The sequence below is a fragment of the Canis lupus genome, chromosome 10, assembly GCF_048164855.1.
Source record: "Canis lupus baileyi chromosome 10, mCanLup2.hap1, whole genome shotgun sequence".
Taxonomy (NCBI): domain Eukaryota; kingdom Metazoa; phylum Chordata; class Mammalia; order Carnivora; family Canidae; genus Canis; species Canis lupus.
Window position 1 is genome coordinate 14,883,871 of NC_132847.1, and position 23,316 is coordinate 14,907,186.

Genomic DNA, 23,316 nt, shown 5'->3' on the forward strand with positions numbered 1-23,316 from the left:
ACCCAAGTCCATACAGCTTCTCGATGACCCAGCTTCGGTCCACCAGAGAGAGACCATGTCTTGCAATTCTCTCATCCAAAGTTGTTAGACTGACCTTGAGAGTCTAATCATTTTGGCTTATAGCCTCCTACAACCCCACCATAGAAAAGGGGATCTAATTATGTTGAAAGAGATAAAATTAATAATCCAAATTAGTCTCTGGCTGTGACACATGTCCCAGTACAAATCTGTCTAACACTTTCAGCTAAAATATTCTCACCATCTGAGCCCTGAAACTGTGTTTTCCATGACAGGAAAACTATAGCAATTTTCAAGGAAAATGACTGATACAAAGGCTCCAAGCTGGTTTTACCCTTTTTATCCCAGTCCTCCAGGTTAGGTAAGTGACAGAACGTTTAAAGAAAGCCGTATTTCTGAATTAAATGCATCAATATCTATGAATTAGTTTGAATTGGTCAAATTCAACAGAAAGTCCTAAAAATCTTCCAATGGTGGCATTAAAAAGGATTTCAGAGATTATGTAATTGAAATTCCCTAATTTTACAGATGAGGAAGCAGCATCCCAGAAGATGAAGGAAATCCTGCAAGGCCAAAATGGGTAATTTGAAGCAAAGTAAGATTTGATTGCATTACCTGACTCCAAACCTAATTCTCTTCCTAAACTGCCTAATGAATCACCAATAAAGAGCTTGATGACACTGAATTGGAATTTTGAACTTGGTCGAGTATATTTATGGAATCAGTATGTTGTACTGAATGGGTATAATAATTGATGTTCTATCAATATCATGTCCATTTTTAATACATAACGTATTGTAGGTGTCCTTGAATACTTATAAATTTATACAGGTTTATAATTTCCCATCTCGCATTGGGCTTTGATACCATCTACTATTCCATGTGTGCAGTTCTTAATATTACAATCACATTCTCTTACATTACTTCACTGGAACTTCTCAGCTTTAAAATTTTCCATTACTCACATGAATATATTTTTTCCATTTTGCAAAGAACGAAATTGAGTCCCATAAAGGTTAAGCAATTGGAACTAGGATCCATATCTTCACACTTTTCCTTCTAGTTTGATAATCATGTTGATCAGTCCTATAAAGGGCCATAAAGATTTAAAACAATAACTTTGGCAAGCCAAGGTATCTTTTCAGCCCATCATTTTTTCTGTCTCTTCATTTTCTGATGACTGAGGAAGAGGACCAGTCATGAGGCAGACACTCCATGTTGATTTAGCCAACACTTAAGTTTCATGGTTGCCTCCCTTTGCAATTATTTTTTTAAAAAGACCACTTACTGGTAAGTTCAAAATATTCCTTGCTGCTATGACTTATGGCAATTCCTTTTTTTACTAAGAAGGATAACTTGGAGGACATTAAAAGGGTAACACTCATCCAATGGTTGCCCTGATGTCAACAGTTTTGACAGTTCTCTGACATTTGTCAAGACTCACTAAAATTACAGGATTCTTTCATGTTTTTGAATGCTATGATATATGAGATTCATGTATACTTTTGAGGAACAAAAAATACTTGAATTTAGAAATATCATAGGCAAACGTTGAATGCAAGCAAAGTAACTATCACATGTAATTTCTGAGACTATCTGACCACCTCCTAGCTCTTTAATAGCAATGACTGAATCTAATAATCAAAAGCCACTTTTAACATGATTTGAGTTTGAAGCTATCTATGATAACCAAATAAAAAAAGGTCAGATAATATTAAAGAAAAATTAAAATTTGGTATATATCATTGTATTAAGGCTAAGAAGTTCATATATGAGAAAGACATGACCTCTATATAATATGAAATTATGTCTCTTTGAAAGATCAAGCATCAAAATTGATTATGCTAATCAGCTGTTAGAGTAATCATTAATATTTATTTTGGTGTTAATGAGGGGTCAATAGGTAAAAGAGAAGAAATATTCCATTCTTGGTACAAATATGTTCCCTACTACATTTCCACTCTAATTTTTAGATATTTGCCATCCTATAGGTTTGGTATGCTGCCTACTATTTCATCTCTGTGTGTGACAGAATTGTAGTTTGTTTTCAAACTTGATGCAAATCAACATATCCATTACTAGCTTCCATGATCAAAGGCCAAAGATACTTTAACTTTTCCATCAAACCAAACTATAAATGATGGCTAGAGTCTGATAAAGCATGACAAAAACAGAACTAAGAAAATGGAAAAACTGTATTTGATAGAAATATGATAAATGAATTATCCATTGAACAGCCACCTGAGTTAATGCTAGCAGTTTTACAATATTTTTTTAATGTACGATTCTCCTCAGAAAACTCCAGTAGCCATTTACAGTTCCTTAAAATAATAAAAAGTTTAAAAAATTATCTTCTCTAATCTGCTCAACTGAGAAAATTTAAAGATATATTAAAATCAGTTTCACTTAAAAAATTCAGTTTTCAAATGAAAGGCTGATTGCAATAATTGACATTAAGTGCTGTTTTGAGTAGCAAACCAGTGACTTCTTAATTGACATTAAACAGAAAAAGTTTGTGAAATGATATTAGATTAACATTTACATTAAATTAATAAAAAATAGTTTGGAGTATGAGAAAAGAACTTTCCCATTAGTGGGAATTTCCATTAATAGAGTTGATATTAAATGAACTTGATAATAGTAGGCATGGGGGAAAAGATGTCTGGCTGCCTCGAAATGAAAGAAACTCAGTGAGCAGGGAAGAAACTGCTAGAAATGGCATCAGCTTCAAGAGAAAAGACTTGATTTTTGTTAATGAGGTAGTTAAAGAAATAGCACAAACTGCTTAGCAAAGAAATAAAAATGGAGGGTCTGTTCAATTGCCCAGAGAAAAATTTTTTTTATAAACCACAGCTTTTGAAAGCTGATTATCATCATGTTTTGGAAAAAAGTAGTTTATAGAAAAGTTCCTTCAAGAGGAAACAGAAATGGGATATTATTTTCAACAGGCATGATTTAAGAGAACAATTTTAGTGACTAGTCAGTTTTGTGCTCTTTGTTTCTCAGGTTTTATGAGCATCACACTAAAAAATAAAGCCTCAGATGTTTACTGACTAAAATATTGAAGTACTCTCAATGTTTAATCTATGGTTACAGAGTCATTCTATACGTATATGTAGGTAGATTACCCCAAAGAAGACAAAAAAGTAACCACTGATCATCCAAATGCCGGCTGTGGTCTTACTATGAAGATTAAGTCCCTATGAAGCTCAGATAATTATGCTTCAGAATGCTATTTTCCTATTAGCACCATTAGGATTACCATATGATAGGAATGAAAGATCATCCCAATGAATGATGGTTTTAGCACACTGCTTTTTTCCAAAACACAGAGGCTTCAAAATACCCAACACTCATTTGGACAGGATTTAGTTACTCACACACAGGATCCTTCATTTTACTTCTGAAACTAAGGACATAAACAGTGATGGACAGGACCAAATGTTTTGGTTGATGTCGCTGAAGGCATTGACACCCATTCCCTGGGATGGCGTTACCCAGGTGGAGCATGCTACGGCAAGTTGTAGGGAATGGTAGCCAGTTGTGGTGTTCTCATTGCACTGGGTTAGAAGCATGTTTGGCTGTGGTACTGGCTGTATGGCTTCCCTCTGTTCTGAGCTAGGTTGGCCCATATTCTCAGTCAGCCTGTGACCTATTTTTTAAAGTTCAGTAATTTTCTTTTCCCCAGAATAAGTCCGAATTAGTCCTCTTGGTTGCAAATAAGAACCTTACTGATATAAGTAACTTGCATTTAATTACATGGGAATATAACAACATATACTGAGTATTCAATAAATATTTGTTGAATGAATCGAAAACGTGAGTAAGACTCTTGATTCTCAAATATAAATTTACCTTATCTTGACACTAGTGTCACTGCTAATAAATGAAATGTCTCGAGGAAATGTATAAGCCGTCCTTGAAATACCTTTACCAATGACAGACAGCTGTGAGCACTCTCAGGGAAAACAGCATAGAAAGCTGTACTAACACTCCAAAGAGGATCTTGAAACTCTTGTGATCTGCATCACAGGGACATGTGTGCAAAAGTAAATCTGAGGATAATAGAGCCTTGTGGTACATCATCTCAGAATCAACATATACCTTGTTACAAGTGGTTTTGGTATTTCCACTCTAAAAAAGTGCCTCATCGGGATGCTGGCTGGCTCAGTTGGTAAAATGCCCTGAACTGTCAGAATCTTGATCTCATGGTCATGAGTTCAAGTCCCACCTTGGGCAAGGAGCCTACTTGAAAAAAAAAAAAATCAGATATCTGACAAAGTCAGAGCCTGCTCCACCTTGTGGGTAACCAGCTGTGGGATTTGTCTGGGAACTGAATGTCATAGTCCTCAGCACCCTGGGGATACGTGAGGTCCTGACACTTGACCCATGTTCTCCAGACACAGCTCCTTGGGCCCCCTCCTTGGGGTAATAGCCTATTCTCTTTAAAAAAAAATAAATAAAAAATAAAAAAATAAAAAAGTGCCTCATCTACTAACCCTAATTTCTAGTTTGTGAAAAACATACCTGATAAAGATATAATGATTAGCAATGAAATGTATATGACAGTGAATGTATATTGCACTGTTTCCACACAGGGCATGCAATGACTCTATGAGAGAAGCTAGTAACTTCTTTTAGAACATGTTTGCTCATTACTGATGACTCTCCTCTGTTCTTGTGAAATACCATTTCATTAGGCCATTTAGTAATCCATCTCAAAACTTGACAGGACCAAAAAAAAAAAAAAAAAAAAAAAAAAAAAAAAAAAAACTTGACAGGACAGAGAGTGTCATCCAAGAACTTAGAATAAACTTGTGAATCAGGGAAATACAAATCAAAACCACAATGAGATACCACCTTACAACAATTAAAATGGCTAAAATTAATGACTCAGGAAACAACAAGTGTTGGCAAGGATATAGAAAAAAGGGAACCCTCTTATACTGTTGGTGGGAATGCAAGCTGGTACAGCCACTCTGGAAAACAGTATGGAGATTTCTCAAGAAGTTAAAAATAGAGCTACCCGGGATCCCTGGGTGGCGCAGCGGTTTGGCGCCTGCATTTGGCCCAGGGCGCGATCCTGGAGACCCGGGATCGAGTCCCACATCGGGCTCCCGGTGCATGGAGCCTGCTTCTCCCTCTGCCTGTGTCTCTGCCTCTCTCTCTCTCTCTCTCTCTCTCTGTGACTATCATAAATAAATAAAAATTAAAAAAAAAAAAATAGAGCTACCCTATGACCCAGAAACTGCACTTATAGGTATTTACCCAAGGGATACAAACACCGTGATCTGAAAGGCCACTTGTGCCCCAATGTGTATAGCAGCAATGTCCACAATAGCCAAATTACAGAAAGACCCCAGATGCTACTGACAGATCAATGGGTAAAGAAAAACTGGGAGATACACATACACACACACACACACACACACACACACACACAAATGATGGAATCATACTCAGCTATCAAAAAGGATGAAATCTTACTATTTGCAATGACATGGATGGAACTGGGTGGTATTATGCTGAGTGAAATAAGTCAATCAGAGAAACACCATTACCATAGAGTTTCAATCATATGTGGAATTTAATAAACAATACAGAGGATCATAGGTGAAGGGAGGGGAAAATCAAATAAGTGAAATCAGAGGGAGACAAATCATAAGAGAGACTCAACTTTAGGAAACAAACCGAAGGTTGCTGGAGGGGAGGTGGATAGGGTGGGTGATGGGCATTGAGGAGAGCATACGATGTAATGAGCACTGAGTTAGTTATATGCAACACATGAATGACTGAACTCTAAATCTGAAACTAATGACACACTATATGTTGACTAAGTGAATTTAAATAAGTTAAAAAAGAAAAAAAAAGAATAAACTTGCAAACCAGTAGCTAAGGATATAATAATTAGAATATGTCAAAATAGTGTTGCAGGTATTAACTGTGGGTTTAATAAAGGAGAAATCAAGAATCCTAGAGCAATTGAGAGTTGATCTCAACAGAGTGCAAACTGAAGTATGTGAAGTCCCTTAACAGATGGACTCTGGCCATGGATGTATGGCATTGGGGAGAGCAGTAGGAAGACTGAGAGGTAGGGATGTTTGGTTCTTCAAAATTTCAGTGAAATATTTCTCTTGTACTTGGGTCACACACTGGGTTAAAGGGAAGTCTTGACTGGCAGGATTCTCTAGTTATAAAATTAAGGCAAAATGTTCATGGGATTTTAGATTTCCTCTGGTCCTAATCCATTTGCTGTATGGAGGGTTATGGAAATTGGCCAGTTTTTTTTTTTTTAATATTCACTCAGTTCTTCATCATATTCCATAACCAAGGTCTAATTTTTTTTAAGAGAATGGCTTTTTAAAAAAGATTTTATTTATTTATTTATTCATGAGACACACACACACACAGAGAAAGAGAGAGAGAGAGGGAGGGAGGGAGGGAGAGGGGCAGAGACACAGGCAGAGGGAGAAGCAGGTTCTGTGCAGGGAGCCTGACGTGTGACTCAATCCCAAGTCTCCAGGATGACACCCTAGGCTGAAGGCGGCGCTAAACCGCTGAGCCACCTGGGCTGCCCCCAAGGTCTAATTTTTATAAAATAAGAAACTAAAAAAAATATTTGGAATTCCAGGAAGCAATGCAGAGCTCCAGGTGCCATTAGAGAAACTCAATAGAGGTCACAATATATTTAATGTCAACTAAACAGAGCTACAATTGTGACTTGGTTTGACTTGACAGCCACGGAGTTGATTTCCAGCCACTTTTCATTAGAAAGGTCACACACCAATCACAGTAATTAGAAATTTTTTTGTATTAGGCTTATACAGCTTATGAAGACCAGTAAATAGTTACAACTTCAAAGGTACAGTCTCTACAATGTTAACCATGGGTTTTTAAGACATGGAAGCCATCTTGAGTTATCCTCACTTGCACTGTGGAGATTGATTTTATAATAATATTTTTGATAGTCACTGTTAACAAGTAGAAAGCCCCAGACAACGAGACAACCTACAATGGATTAATCATGTTAAATACACAAACGTTCCAAGATGACAATCCTTCTGAAAGCTCAAGCATTTCAGACACTGTTTTGAAAGATGCACGGTGAATCTTACTTTCCAATCAACATCAGCCTAAATGATAGCAATTCTTTGCTGAAGGCAATTTTCTGCTGAGTTTATATGTATATGTATGTCTGTTTAGCAAAAACATAAATTGCAAGATTTTATTTTTTGCAGGAAAAAAAGCAGCTGTTGGGAGCAATGCAGGCTTGAGGAACTCCTGCCTGGCAAAGCCGGGGCCTTGGCTCTTCCTCTTCTCTTATTCAGGATATTGCTCATGTTATCCTCTCTTGACTTGTTGTTCATTGGCTTTGTTACCATGTAACACGCTATATGTTTAATTATGGTCTCTGCTAAACGGAGGTCAGAGGTGTTTGTTTTGTTCAATGTTTAATCTCCAAACCAGAAGCACCATGACACCCAGTAGGGGGCTCAATAAATACTCATTGAATGAGAGGAGGAAGAAGCTGCTGACTTTTCAAGAGCTGTCTTTCCAAAAATACTCAAGTCCCTACTCAAGTATCTACTTATCTTAGAAGTGGAAATGCAAATGTATAGGCAGAGTTTTTATCAGTTTTCATCTAAAGCCACAGGAATGGGGGTGGGGTGGGGGGGAAGGTGATGGGCCTGCCAAGTGAGCAACAACCTGTGACACAGAAGGTATTTGAATTACCAAGGGACAAGGGAAATATCAGTCCACTGTCTAAGAGTACAGAGGACTATCCGGGGACTGATAGTGTGAAGCAGAAATCCTTTGAGTACAAATGACTTCCTCTTCCCTTGCCTGGGTCCATGAGCCTTAACATGGGCGAGGGTTCTTCTCTGCTTAAGTTTCTGCTTCATGTTCTATACCCTTGATTCCCTTGCTTCTCCAATACCTATGATAGGTAACAGGCCACTAAAATATTCTAGTCCCACTACCTAAAAACAGATTGGATTTTTGTCTTTAAGTTCTGATTCCAATATTCCTAGGGAAGACCTCTGCTTCATTCAAATTGGACCAAATGACCACCTGTGGAAGATTAACTATATTCAATGGACAGAGTCACACTGTATTAACAATAGGATGATCAAATAGCCTCCCCAAATGGGCGTGACAATAACTATGTAGTTTTTGAAATACTGTTTATTGAGCCACAAATAGGTTTTATTATAATTATACTGTTTTAAAAAAAAAATCTTACTCAGAACTATCCCAAGAAAATTTTCTTTCCACAAGAATGAGATGATTTAAATCCATCTACAATAAAGCAAAATAGAAAATTGCTTCCTTATGTCAATTATCAGAACGTTAAAAAAATAACATAGGGTTTTAGGACCAAATAAGAGTAGGTACTCAGTAAATATTTGACAGATAAAGAGATGAAGGAGACTTGAGGATTTCAATGACCTTTTATTGCTCTGAGATGCTAACTAGAGAAATTCTACAACTGTTATTAAACCCTCTATTTGAGTAGGTCTGGATTCAGACCACAGCTCAGCTACCCTGAGAATCTGTGAGCATTTCAGAGATCCTTGGAGGAGAGATGACATCTCTTTGAAACATTCCCTGTGACCAACTGAGCGAGACAGGGACTTCTTGGTATCAGAGATAACCACGCTTCTCTTGCCAGCAGTGCTTCCTCAAGGACTTCCATCCTGCAATCCACTGGTTTAAATAACCTTCCTAAGGGGTCAGGCACCACCTCTGCCTCTAACTCTTTCTGCATCTCTCATAAATAAGTAAAATATTTTTAAAAATATTCTCTCTATAGATCTTGAAGGACAGAAAGAAAATTCTGCTAAATCGTGGTTATCGATTTAGATATTCTGATTTAAATTTTTTTGTTGACAAATAAAAATACTTCTTTTTTAAAGATTTTATTTATTTATTCATGAGAATATACAGAGAGGAGAGAGAGAGAGAGAGAGAGAGAGAGAGAGAGAGAGAGGCAGAGACACATGCAGAGGGAGAAGCAGGCTCCATGCAGGGAACCTGATGTGGGACACAATCCTGGGTCTCCGGGATCATGCTCTGGGCTGAAGGCGGTGCTAAACCACTGAGACACCTAGGCTGCCCAAAAATACTTCAGATACAATACTTTTAGAGGTCCTATTTTTTTTTTCCTACATGCAAAGTACCTTACCCTGAGAAATGACTCTAAAACACAAAATTCCATAAAGATACTGCTATGATCTCTTGAAGATTTTTCCAAACTTGGATGTCCTAAAATAATGGGCCTTCTTAATTCCATTCTTTTTTAGTGTAGAGTATATATTTATTCATCTAAAAACAAATCCACTAAAATACTCTTCCCAATACTGGATTAAAATCAAAGAAGGGAGGGGGACTAGATTCTTAAAAAAACAACAGAAATAACAAAAAATCTAAAGAAACCCCAATATCATAAAACAAAGAAAAGCTGTGAAAATGTTCAATGTTCCACATTAAAGGAAACTAAAGGGATAAGCCCAATGACAACAAAGTGTAACATATGACTCTGAAGAGCAGATTTTGTACTAGGTGAGGAAAACGCTCTCAAGAAGGTTATTAGATAAACTGACAAACTTGGAACATGCCCGGGGATTATTCTACAGATATAAATTTATATATCAGTAGAGAGTTATACAAGAGAGTATCACTGATCTTAGGAAATACATAATATTTAGGGTGAAGGGTTACAATGTAGGAACAAACTTTGAAAAGCGTTAAGATAGAAGAAGGGGAAGGGACAAGAAAATTGGTGAGGCAAAAATGGGAAAAATAATGTGAGGAAAGGGTATATGGGTTTTTGTGTGTGTGACAGTTTTATTTTAGCAACTTTTCTAAGTTTGAAGCTTTTTCAAAATTAAAGTTCAAAAAATTATATTTTACTCCAATCAACACATTGTATAATGTAGGTACAGCACTTGAAAATTAAGTCTCCTATGGTGCTTGAGCTCTCACGATCTCAGTTAAGAATTTCTCTTTTCCTTTGTAGAATTGTCATTCTGATCATCTGTGTGATTTAGTCACATGCCCAGGGCTGAGAAGTTGGTTCACTGCCTGGGCATCTCACTGGCTGCTGGATGTGGTCAGGGCAGAAGTCAATGTATCTAGTGGAGTCCTCCAAACCCATCTTGGCTTATTTTAATACAACTCCTCATGATGCCTCAAAACAAGTAGGAGATCCTGGACAAATGGCTGAAGCTGAAGATGTAGCAGTTGTGAACAGGACTGACTCAAACCAAAAGGATGTGTGGATGCTGTAATTAACAGAGAGACCCCTGTGAAAGCCATGTGGAAAGATGCAGAGTGAATCGACTCCTGGAAGAGGGATGATGGGTAAACAATACCAGTGACTCTCCTACTGGTGATAGAGGCACAGTAGAAATGAGAAGTCAAAACATCAGTGTTAACTAGTCACATTGGAGAAAGGAGTTCCAAATAGAGTGAGGCTATTTTGACAGTTGGGGGTCAGTAGAACTTGATATTTGAAACAACTGCTGGCAGTTCATATGCATTCTTTTTAGAAGTCTAAAAATACCGTGTTGGCCCTGTCAGAAACAGATGAAAGATGACAACTTATAGTTTGTTGCTACCAATAGTGTAAGTCCTTTATATTTCTATCTTTGTGACATTCAGTTTCATTTCTTTGTGTGTATGTGTGTAGGGGGTGGAGATTGTATAACCTCAATAAGCTGTCAGGTGTCAAATGTAGAAAAGTCTCCATTTCTTCTTCTGGAAAGATGAAAGATCACTTAGAATATGGCCTCAATTATACATTGTAAAATGTTATCTATTTGCCCTCGATTATGCAACAGTTAGAAGAGTGCCTGATATAAATTTCATTCCCAGTCAGGGAAGAGAATTTTAAGATAGCTATATCCTACCTGGAAAACATGGTCTGTCTGTTTTGGGTGATGTCATCTGCCTAATGAAGAAAAGATAATTCGAAAACATAACAGAAACAATGTCCTTTTCTATTTGTTACTCCCAAAATGACTAGTATCAGAGCCTTTTTGCTTTCTTCATCCTGTGCCAATTTCAATGATTTTTGTGCTTTTTCTCTGCCAGACACTATAGTGTTTTTACATTTATTTTCTTATTTTATCCTTATTCTTATTTAACAGATGAGCAAAATGACACTAAATGGTAAACATTAACTCCCTTCCATCTCAGTTAATGAGAAACAAGTGTTGGCAGAGCACGGACTGGTTTCAAGTTGAGTGACTCTAAGTCCTAGGTTCAAAACCATAATAAAATTCTGCTTTCCAGTGAGCAATGGCCTTTATTCCTACATCAGCAATTTTCCTTTTGAAAAATGCATTTAAGAGACCTCATTTACCCTTTGCCAATCATCAAAAATACACTGTGATTCTCTACAGGTGTCTTTCACATGTTTGTAACTCTATAGATTTGAATAATACCTTAAGAGCCCGATGTCATTAGAAATGAGTTTATTTCCAATGCATTCTACTCTTGAGGAAACTAAATGTAAGATAATGATTTTAGGTATTAAGTTGAAAGCTGTCTTTATACCCAATTTCTAACCATCTGTCTATATGTATCTTTTGGAAATCCTATTTTACTTCTATTTGAGTAGCTTCCAATATTTTAAGGCAGTTATATTTTGTGCTATTTTGTTCTCTGTAAAAAACTTTTCAGATCATTGGTTGTTTACTTGGCTCCAATGAACAAAACTTATCCCCCCCCCACCCCACGCCCCTGGAAGGTAGAGATGAGGCCAACACTTTTAAAGGGTCCACTTTTCCAGGATCAGACTTGTGGTTTTTCTTCGATCTCCAAACCTCTCCAGATTTCACCCCAAGTTGATCTCACTGGCTCTATTTATCATGAGTTAGAACATCACTGGCAGAGCAAGCACACCTTTAGGAATCAGTGTGCTGCCTTGGTTCGCATTCCAACCACTGTGAGTGAATGATTCTGGGGCTGCTGGACTGGAGCAGAAGGCCCATCCCTCCTGCATCTTCCCCTTTATTTCATGCAACAATCCTCTCAAGTAGATGTTACCACTCCCATTAAATAAGAAAACAGCCTACAATAAGCCCTGAATAAAAGTTCCTCCCCTTTCTTTTTCCCATTCTAACCTGCAGTTGAGAGCAATTATGCAAATGGCCAACACCATGGAATCCAAGACTCAATACCAGTTCTTTGGATTCCAAAACCTCTTTACTTTCTATGAGATACACTTTTTCAACTCTGAATCATTTTCTTGAATGAAGTCATACGTGAAGCTCAATGTCTAAAAAAGGTGAATATGCCATTTAACAGTAAATAATGCTGAGTTCTGAGTTAGATTTAAAACGTTTACTCACTCCAAAATCAATTAACAAGACAATGAGGCTTCTTGGATGCTGAATACAAGCTTTTAGTTTGTGGCTATAAATATTATTTATAGTCATAGCATATCAACATATCAAATTTCTTTTCTATGTTTTACATATGTGCCTACAGATAATGTTTCAATTAAACTGATTCAGTAGCTTCAAAGTGGAAGAGGAGCACAATTTTGTTCAAAGTGCAGTCATTAAGACTGAGAAGTACTCACATTGCTTATCCTTGAGTCATGGGAGGGGCCAGAGGGGTTCTGCAATCATACTGCTGGTTTTCAAATATTAACTCTTCTAAGAGACTGGCCTTGGGCAAATGACTTAAAACCCACTTTCTTATCAGTAAAAAAAATCAGTAAAACCCCACTTTCTTATCAGTAAAATGTTAGAGCTTCAAAGATATTAGCTATTGTTTTTAGGTAGAAATATTATGTAATATATTATAATATAGAAGTTGTACAAACTATAAATAATATATAAAAGTAATGTCATGATGATTAAAATCTGAAACATTCTTGCCTGCAGACTATTACATAGTATGGACTTGTTCTACAAGCAGATCTTACTTGAACCTTTTTAGGCATTGAGTAGCCTGAAGAATGGGAATGGTCGATGTGATATTCCATTTTATTAGCACAACCATTCCTTGAACTGAAATTTCAAAAGGGCCAGTCCTGAGCTATAAACCTCTCAATAAATAACACACTTATAACAAGTCCAAACATGTTCCCGGTAGGGTCGTTGAAGCTTTTTCCCAAAATTGAGTTAAAAATCAAAGTGCAAGGCAACCCCTATGTTAATATGCATTATGACATGAACTACTTTTTTTACAGGTTTAATATGGATTACTATGTTATATAGAGAAGTTTAAATCAGACGCTTTGTGGGACATCTTAAGTATTTGTAGAATACTGTTGGAAAATCTCTGATCGTGATATATATTGAGGCTAGAATGTTTCCTTATTAGCTGATCAATATTTCTTCCAAAATTCACATATGCTTGCCTTTTTTTTTTCTTTTTGTCACCAACAGGCTCTATCTACTTGTTTTAACCAGATATGTCATCAAACTTTTCTAAGCCTATTTTCTCATGGTAAAAACAGATATTAATGGTGCTCTAAAGATTAAGTGAAATAATATTTATAATGTACTTACCAAGTCCCTACAACATGGTAAGTATTCATTAAATAACACCTATTGTCGTTACTGCTACTGTTTTTCTTATATTACATATGTTTATGTGTTTTGAAGTGCATACATTAGAAACATTATTCTAAGAAGTAAATTAGAAAGGTCTCCACAACTCTGTTGACTCTCCAGAAGCAAATATAATTGATTTTACTAGCTTCAAACTCAACTTTCACATATTAAGGGAGCCAATTGTGGGGAAACAACTGGCTTCAATTATATGTATGCAGATGGTTTTATAATTCAGAATACTGCCCATGTGGGAGAATTTGGTAGGTGAATAAAATAAGAACTTTAATGACATGATCGCTTTTTATGTGACCACAGATTTAACTAATTTAAAATGCTTGGTGCTTGGTAGATTGAAGAGAGTGCCTGGTTTGAATCTGAATCAATTTTGCTGCAATGGAAAAGCATAGAGCAAACAACCTCCAAGGAGAAATACAAAATCCCCCTCGAAATTTATTTTTACCTGTTATACAAGTAACCTTTACTGGTAATAGGCTCTTCTTTCTCTTTGAAACCATGTTACTTTAAATACTTCAAGATTGCTATTGGTCTGCTAAAAAATATATTCCTAAATAATAGCCTAGAAAATAATTCAATTACAACATACTTTAATATAATCAGTTTATACAAAAACACACACATTAGAATAGACAATCTGTCTCATTAACATTCAGCAGACATCTCGCTCAGCTGGAACTGAACTTATTTCAGACTCACACATACCAAAATCTCAGATAGATTACAAGTATATGGGTATGCACAAAATTAATTAAAATACACTTTATAAGTGGTTAAGGTGCTAAAAGATTATTTCGGTGAGTGCATCTGCATATTTTTATGTCATACTGTGTCATTGCCTTTTCAAATTTGAGTAAATTACAGTTTTGCAAACCATAATTACATTGGCTCATGCTTGATGGTTATGCTTTGTAATACTGAGCCAATATTAATCAAGATTTCCTAAATTTATATCTCATTCCCTGTATGTCATGTTACTGCTTATGTGCTTTGGATAATTATACTCATCTATTGCTTTTATTATGTGGTTGGATACCACTCCCTTAGTCCCATAGCTTTCATCCAATTTAGAGTATTCAGACCAGAGTTTCAAATACCCTTTCTTTTTTTTTTTCCTTTTGGCCAATACTTGTTACTGAGTGATACTTTAACCTTTCTGTCCACAATCCTACCTACTCATCAAAAACAGATTGCATTTTGTTGCAGAAGAAAGATGTGTTCAATACAACTTTGCCAAGAAGATGGTTATTGATATGTCTTTGAAGGGTAGCTGTATTGCTTATATACCACTGGGGACTAGAGAAGTGAGACCTAAATTGCTTGTGGTACCAAGCAAAAGCAAAGTGGTTTCTTTGCAATTTAAAAATCTGAAATAAAGTAGTCTCTATGCCTTTTGCACATTTCAAAAAAGAGTTTTTAGTAAAAAAGTGGTCCTTGGAAATAGCCTAAAGAATAAAACATGTGAATTATGGGAAATACTGTCTACAAGTACCCTGAAATACATTAGGGTCATAGTCTTAAGAATGTCATTAGATTTAAAACTAACACAGTAAAATAATTTATAGTTGCTTTGCAAATCTTTTTCAGTTCCTGTAAAGTTATCTTTGCAAGTACCAATGCATACTTAAAATCTTTAGAAAGGCTATAGTAGTTCTCTGTGAAATTTTTTATTTCAGAGAGATTTCATTTGATGGCTTTTACCAACTTGGGCATGTCTCGTTTGATATCTAAGAAAGCCACGTGGAAGTCTGTGGTTAATGCAAAGGGAAGTGAGTGACTTGTAGACATAGTAGGAACTACTTAAAAAAAAATCTTTTTTTTAAAGATTTGATTTATTCATGAGACACACACACAGACAGAGACATAAGCAGAGGGAGAAGCAGGCTCCCTGTGGAGAACCCGATGCAGGACTCAGTCCCAGGACCCTGGGATCATGGCCTGAGCCTAAGGCAGACGCTCAACTACTGAGCCACCCAGGCACCCTCACAATAGGAACTTATTAAAAGTTTGTTGAAAACATATATACATATAACAGTTACATATAAATGAAGCTTCACATGGGGTACAACTGAAATGCAAGAACATGTCCCTTTATGCTGTCCAGTGAGAAAGGTCAACTTCAAAATATGTGTTTGCTAACGGCAATTAGAGAAAATTTTCTTTTGGTGGCCCAGTGTGAGATATAAATACAGTTTTTCTAAGGCTTTCCTGAACAGATTTCTTGTTAAGGTTGAAAACCATTCTTGGCATTTTTTATTTCTTCATGATCCCTAATTTAAAAATTGCCCCTCAAATTTGAGTGTGTTTAGTGTGAATCAATTCAAACTGTTTATTTCCAACATTAAAGATTTGTTTTCCTTTCTTACTCTGCTCTTCTCAATAAAGTTCTTCTCTTAACTTAGCACATGGTATCTGAGATTCTTCACGTTATTCTCATCATTACTGTCATCAATGTGAACATAAATGCTTATGGGGAACCTATCTATCTTCACATTTTAGTCCTTTGTGCTACATACATGAGAAGATACAACATTCATATGCTCAGCCCTGAAAGAATTTCCCTTTTCATGAGATGGTGGGAGGGTTATGTTCTTAAATGCTACTCTTGCCTCCAGATTCTTCCCCTCTCACACAACCTTCTAGAATCTCAACAGACACAAACATGCAAATTCCCAGTAACTTGACAAAATGATATAAATTTATAAATCTCTTCAATCCCCTTTCCACATCTCAATGCAGACATGGAGAAATGCAAAAGAACCCAGCAGGGGATAAAATCAAGGTGGTCTTTAAGACTGAACTTTAAATGCACTGCCAATGGGAGAGAACTGAAGTCTCACTAATTGCATGTGCTTGCAGACCACCTCTGTCCACTCAATGGATGATAACTAAGCTATGCAAAAAAAAAAATGAGAATGTCAAGTAATCCATACACACTTGTATTTCAGGAGAGAGTGAATTTAAGCTGGAGATAAAAATTAGGGTGTTAGCAGCATTTTGTTGGTATTTAAATACATTAGAGTGGGTGACATTATAAAGAGGAGGCCTAGGATTGAGCTCCAGAACACTACAGCATGCAGAGAACAAAACAATGAATAGGAGCCAGCAAGATGGATTAGGAAGGAACTGCCAAAGAAGTATGTGGAAAATAAAGAGAGTGTGTATCCTTGAACCCAAGGAAATAACATTTCAAGGAGGGTGTGATTAGCTGGTTAAGGAATCACATGGCGTGAAAACTGAGAATGCTTGTTAGATTTAGCAATATGGTTATCTTTGGCAAAATAAGAGCAGTTTTATGGCTTGATGGGGGAAAATATTTATAGTGTGGGCTTAAGAGAGACTAGAATAAAAGAAATTGGATATACCCAGTATAAATAAATATTACACATCTTATTGTGAAGGTAAAAAGAAACGGAGTAAACATACAGAGCTTTACACTGTGTTCCAACTTAAGGTGTTACCAATTTAAGATAATATGTTAACATATCTTAAATTGGCGGTTGTATGTAAGCCTCATAGTAACCACAAAGCAAAAACCTATAGTAGATACACTAAAGAGAATGAGAAGGGAATCTAAAGATACACTAAAGAAAGTTATCAAACCACAAAGAAAAAAAGGAAGAGAAGAAAGGAATAGAGGTGAAGTGTCAAACATCCAGAAGACAATTAATAAAGTGGCAATAACTATATAGTTATTAGTAATTATTAAAATGTACTAAATCCAGGGCATCTGGGTAGCTTAGTGGACTAAGCATCTGCCTTCAGTTCAGGTCATAATCTCAGAGTCCTGGGATCAAGCCCCTCATTGGGCTCCTTGCACAGTGAGGAGCCTGCTTCTCCTTCTCCCTTTGCCTCTCCCCCCAACTCATGCTCTCTCAACTAACTAACTAACTAACTAACTAAATCTTCCAGTCAAAAAACAGAGTGGCCAAATGGATGAGAAAAAAGACCCACCTACATGCTGCTTACAAGAGACTCAATTCAGATCTGAAATTCAGATCTCAATTGACACACATCTGAAAGTGGAGGCATGGAAAAGATGTTCCACGCAAATGGAAACCAAAGATAGCTGGGGTAGCAATATTGGTATCACACACACACAAAAAAAAGGGCTTTAAAACAAAGACTATATTAAGAGACAGAGAAGGGCATTATATAATGATAAGGGGGTCAAATCCAACAAAAGGATTTAATATTTGCAAATAATTAGGCACTTGAAACAGGACCCCCCAAATATAGAAAGCAAACATTAACAGATGAAAGGGAGAAATAAGACAGCAATAATACAATAATAGAGGACTTAAAAACCTCTCCTTAAATCAATGGATAAATCATCCAGACAGAAACTCAATAGAGAAATATAAGCCTTAAACGACACATTACACCAGATGGACTTAACAGACATATACTGAACATTCCATCTAAAAGAATACACATTCGTCATAATGCACCTGAAATATCTCAAAGATAGATCATATGTTAGGACACAAAACAAGAATTAATTAAAGAAGATTGGAATCCTACCAAGCATCTTCAACCACAATGGTATTAAATCAAATATCATTTACAAGAAGAAAATTGGAAAATTCACAAATATGTACACATTAAACCACATGCTACTGAACAACTAATATGACAAGGAAGAGATTCAAAGAGAAATAAAACATACCCTCAAACATATGAAAATGGAAATAGAACATAACAAAATTTATGCAATGCAGTTAAGAGCAAATCTAAAAGGGAAAATTACAGTGATATCTACATCAAGAAAAAAGATGTCAAACACCTCAAGTAATAAAACTAACAACACCAAAAACCCAAAGGTAGTAGAAATAAGGAAATAACAGAGACCAGAGCAGAAATAAATGAAAGAGAGACTAAAAAGCCAATGAAACCAAAAGTGTATTTAGAAAGATAAAATTGGTCTTTCAGTAAACTCACCAAGAATAAAACAAAACTCAAGTAAAATAATCAATGAGAATGGAGATAATACAACACATACCACAGAAATGTAAAGGATCATAAGACACTAGTATGAACAGTTATACATCAACAAACTGGATAACCTAGAAGAAATGGATAAATTTCTAGAAATATATAACCTCCCAAGACTGAATCATAAAGAAATAGACCATTTAGTAATAAGGAGATGAAATTAGTAATAAGGAGATGAAATTAGTAATAATAAAATTTCCCAACAAAGTTAACAGGACCAGATGGCTTCACTGGAAAATTCTAGCAAACATTCAAAGAAGAATTAATAGCACTCATCCCAAAATATAGAAAAGGAGAGAACACTTCCAAATTCATTTTACAAGGCCACAATTATTTTGATACCAAAATCGGTAAAGACATCACAAAAGAAAAAAAAAAAAAAAGATCCCAACATTCCTGATGAACATAGATGAAAAAATCCCCACCAAAATATTGGCAAAGTGAATTGAAAAAAACACTGAGAAGATCTTACACCATAATCAAGTAGGATTTATTCCAGGAATGCAAGGATTGTGCAACATCCTTAAATCAATCACTGTGATGGACCACATTCACAAAATGAAGGCTAAGAATCATATGATCGTTTCAATAGATGCAGAATAAACATTGGACAAAATTCAAAATTCAATTTTGATAAACATTCTCATCAAAGCAGATGCAGAGGAAATACGCCTCAACATAATAAAGATCAGAAGTGACAAGCTCACATGTAATATCCTTAAAGCTGAAAGGATGAAACCTTTTCTTCAAGAACAGAAACAAGACAAGGATGCCCACTCTGGTCACTTTTATTAAATACAGTATGGTAACTGCTAACCTGAGCAATTAGGTATGGAAAAGAAACAAAAGGCAACCAAACTGGGAAGTGAGAAGTAAATCTGTCACTATTTGCAGATGATACACTATATGCAGAAAACTCCAAAGATTGCACCAAAAATCTGTTGGAACTATTATAAAAATATACTAAAGTTATAAAATACACTATCAATATACATAAGTTGTGTTTCTGTACACTAATATTGAATATCAGAAAAATAAATTAAGAAAACAATCCCATTTGCAGGTATATCAAGAATAATAAAATGTCTAGGAATAAATTTAGCCAGAAGGTGAAAGACCTGTACACTGAAAAATATATAACATTGATTTAAAAATGAAGAAACTAATAAATGCAAAGATATTTTGTGCTCTTAGAGGTATTGATATTGTTATAATGTTCCTATTATCTATCAGCAATCCACAAATACAATGCAATCCTTATTAAAATACCAATGGCATTTTTCACAGAACTAGAACAAATGATCCAAAAATGTATGTGGAACCACAACAGACCATGAAAAGCAAAAGCAATCTTAAGAGCAGCAAAGCTTGATGCCTGGGTGGCTCAGCGGCTGGGCACCTGCCTTTGGCTCAGGTCGTGATCCCAGGATCCGGGATCGAGTCCCGTATCAGGGTCCCTGCAAGGAGCCTGCTTCTCCCTCTGCCTGCGTGCCTCTCTGTCTGTGTCTCTCATGAATAAATAAATCTTAAAAAAAAAAAAGAACAGCAAAGCTGGAGGCACCCCACTTCATGATTCCAAACTATTTCAAAGCAATAGTAATCAAAAGCGTATGATACTGGGCTAAGAATAGACACATAGATCAATGGAATAGAAGCAAGATCCCAGTAATAAATCCTTCGTATGTGGTCAACTAGTTTATGACAAAGGAGTCAAGAATATACAATAGGAAAGGACAGTCTTCAATAAATGGTGTTGGGAAAATTGGACAGCCACAGGCCAAAGAATGAAACTGGACCACTATCTTATACCACACACAAAAACTGATTCAAAATGGATGAAACACTTGAGCTTAAGACTTAAACGTTAACATTCCTGGAAAAAAGCATAGGCAGTGAGCTCCTTGATGTCTGTCTTGTCCATGACCTGATTTTGGATCTGATTCCAAAACACAAAGGCAACAAAAGCAAAAATAAGCAAGTGGGATGTTATCAAACTAAAAATCTTCTGCATAGAGAAGGAAGCCATGAACAAAATGAAGAGGCAACCTATTGAATAGTAGAAAATATTTAGAAATAATATATCTGATAAGGGACTAATACCCAAAATGTATGAAAAATTCATACAACTCAATAGCAAAAAAATGATTTAGAAAAAATGGGCAGAGGAACTTAATAGACCTTTTTCCAAAGACAACCTACAGCTGGCAACAAGCACATAGAAAGATGCTCAATGTCACTAACCTTCAGGGAAATGCGAATCAAAATCACAATGAGAGATCACCTCGCATCTGTCAGAATGGCTAGTATCAAAAAGATTAGAAATAACAAGTGCTGGCAAGGATTCTTATTGCACTGATGGTGCACTGATGTGCAATGATGAAATGTGAATTGGTGCAGCCACTATGGAAGACAATATGGAGTTTCCTCAAAAATTAAAAACAGGACTACCATAAGATCCACCAATTTCATTTCTGGGTATTTGTCCAAAGAAAATTAAAACACTAAACCAAAAATATATTGACCCCCATGTTAATTCCAACATTATTTATAATAGCTAAGACATGGAAACAGTCTAAGCATCTACTGATGGATGCATGGATAAAAAAATACGGTATAGGTAGGTATACAAAAGACTCTTTTCATTCACAAAAAGGACTAAAACCTTGCCTTTTGTGACCACATTTACAGACTTATGGACATTATGCTAAGTGAAGACAAAGACAAATTACCATAGGACCTCATTTATATGTAGAAGTGCAAACAAGCACAAACAGCAAGCTCAGAAATAGAGAGATTAGAATTGGTGGCTGCCAGAGGATGGGGGGAGAGGTGAAATGGGCACAGGTGTCAACAGGTACAACTTCCAATTGCAAAATAAAGAACGAAAAATAAAATCTATAAAATAAAGAATTTTCTATATGGCATGTTTGAAAATTGCTAGGAGAATAGATCATAGAATAAGTCCTCACCACAAGAAAAAAATTTTTTTAAAGATTTTATTTATTTATTCATGAGAGATACAGAGAGAGAGAGAGGCAGAGACACAGGCAGAGGGAGAAGCAGGCTCCATGCAGGGAGCCCAATGTGGGACTCGATCCCAGGTCTCCAGGATCACGTCCTGCCAAAGGCTGTGCTAAACCGCTAAGCCACCCGGGCTGCCCCAAATTTTTTATTTTTAACTAAGTATGATGACAGATGTTAACAAGACTTACTGTGGTGATCACTTTACAATGTATACAGATATCGAATCATGTTGTAGCCATATCCAAACAGCCATATCCAAACATTACATGTCAATTTTATCTCAAAAAAAGAAGAAAAGAAAAAAATGGAGACATCCAGCACAAACACACACACAAAAATTCAAATTTTATTTTCAAGGTAAGGAGACAAATGAAGGGAGTGATAGGTGGGAGGGAGTGGGGAGTGAGGTTTATAGACAAACTGCTCTTTAAATGGGAAAACGACTTACATATTTGATTGCTATTGGCAGAAATTTGGAAGAAAGACAGAAAAAACCTAATAATTGCTTCAGTCATCTTCTTGAACATAGAGGGGATGGGAGGTGCACAAGTTTTGGGATGGGGTGAGCAAGGAGTAGAGACACTTGATCTATATTTGTAGGAGTGACCATCAAATGGGTATAAATGTCAGTAGGTGGGAGACTACTTCTGTCACCATCCTCTGGGATAACCATCACTTTTGCAAGTCATGAAAATCCTGAGTCTACCTTTGCTCTCTTGATCGATATTACCAATACTATTCTTAGAAACCAGATTAATTATACAAGTCATCATCTTCTTTCAGTAGACTCTGGGTGTACCCACATTTCTCTATAAGCCAAAAGCACATTGCTGATGGTTATCTTCCTTGATACACAGAGACCACCCCCACTCTGTCTTTATTCACAGGTGTGTTATAATTTTTCCAGAAGGTTTGGTTAGCCAAAGTAGGACCATCTATTAAGTAAAATATTAAATACTAGTACACTAGTAACTACTATTTGTATAGTGCTGTGTGGTTCCCATGACATTTCCTATACTTTACCTTATTTACTCTTTGAAAACATCTGAATTGTGGACTTTTTTTTACTGTTACCAGTTCATAGGTTAGGAAACTAATATAAAGTGGCATAGCCAAGATAAACACCAAACAACCAACCAAACAAAACCTATGAAGTGGTGAATCCAAAGATTCAAACTCAGATATTTCGATTTCAACAGTATCCAAATATACTGCACTGGGGGTCTCCATCTCCTAATTCTCATTTACCTGTGAAAGCATTGGAATTTAAAAGTTTTTCAACTTAAGGGAGGAAACAGACAATTTCCTTGTGGGAGAAAGTGTCAGCCTTTAACAAGTTTACCAAGTTTAAGAGTGACATTGACATTGGGTGTGAGAGCGGGAACTATGGGAAACTGGTAGATTTTTTTGCCCAAATAGACTGCAATGTGTTTCTGAGGCTTTTTGTTGTTTTTATCATATCACAATCGTTTTAAAATAATGATGATTATAGCAATCTCCAGTAATGGTGTCATTGTGTATTTTATGACTGTATGTATATACATGTATTTATATGTATATTACATATTACTGTAAATTCTAACAGTAGTAGGATGATAGAGATTGTTGGCATTTGACTTGATCAAGGTCAAGGGTAGATGTGACCTAACCTGTGGTAGGTGAAGCTTACAACTGAAGTCCTCTTAGTACA

At 36.1% G+C, this 23,316-nt stretch overlaps 1 long non-coding RNA gene across 5 annotated transcripts in view; it reads left to right on the top strand.

The window, feature by feature from the left end:
• The first annotated feature begins 10,317 nt into the window (after window positions 1–10,317).
• Window positions 10,318–23,316, top strand: part of LOC140641247 (uncharacterized) — a 104,288-nt gene continuing 91,289 nt past the window's right edge. Inside the window, exons 1-3 of one of the 5 annotated variants that reach the window (XR_012037792.1) lie at window positions 10,318–10,647; window positions 12,156–12,313; window positions 13,425–13,564. This is a non-coding gene — a long non-coding RNA (uncharacterized lncRNA). The remainder of the gene's footprint in view (window positions 10,648–12,155; window positions 12,314–13,424; window positions 13,565–23,316) is intronic. The other 4 variants (XR_012037794.1, XR_012037793.1, XR_012037789.1 and 1 more) reach the window with 4 other exon arrangements.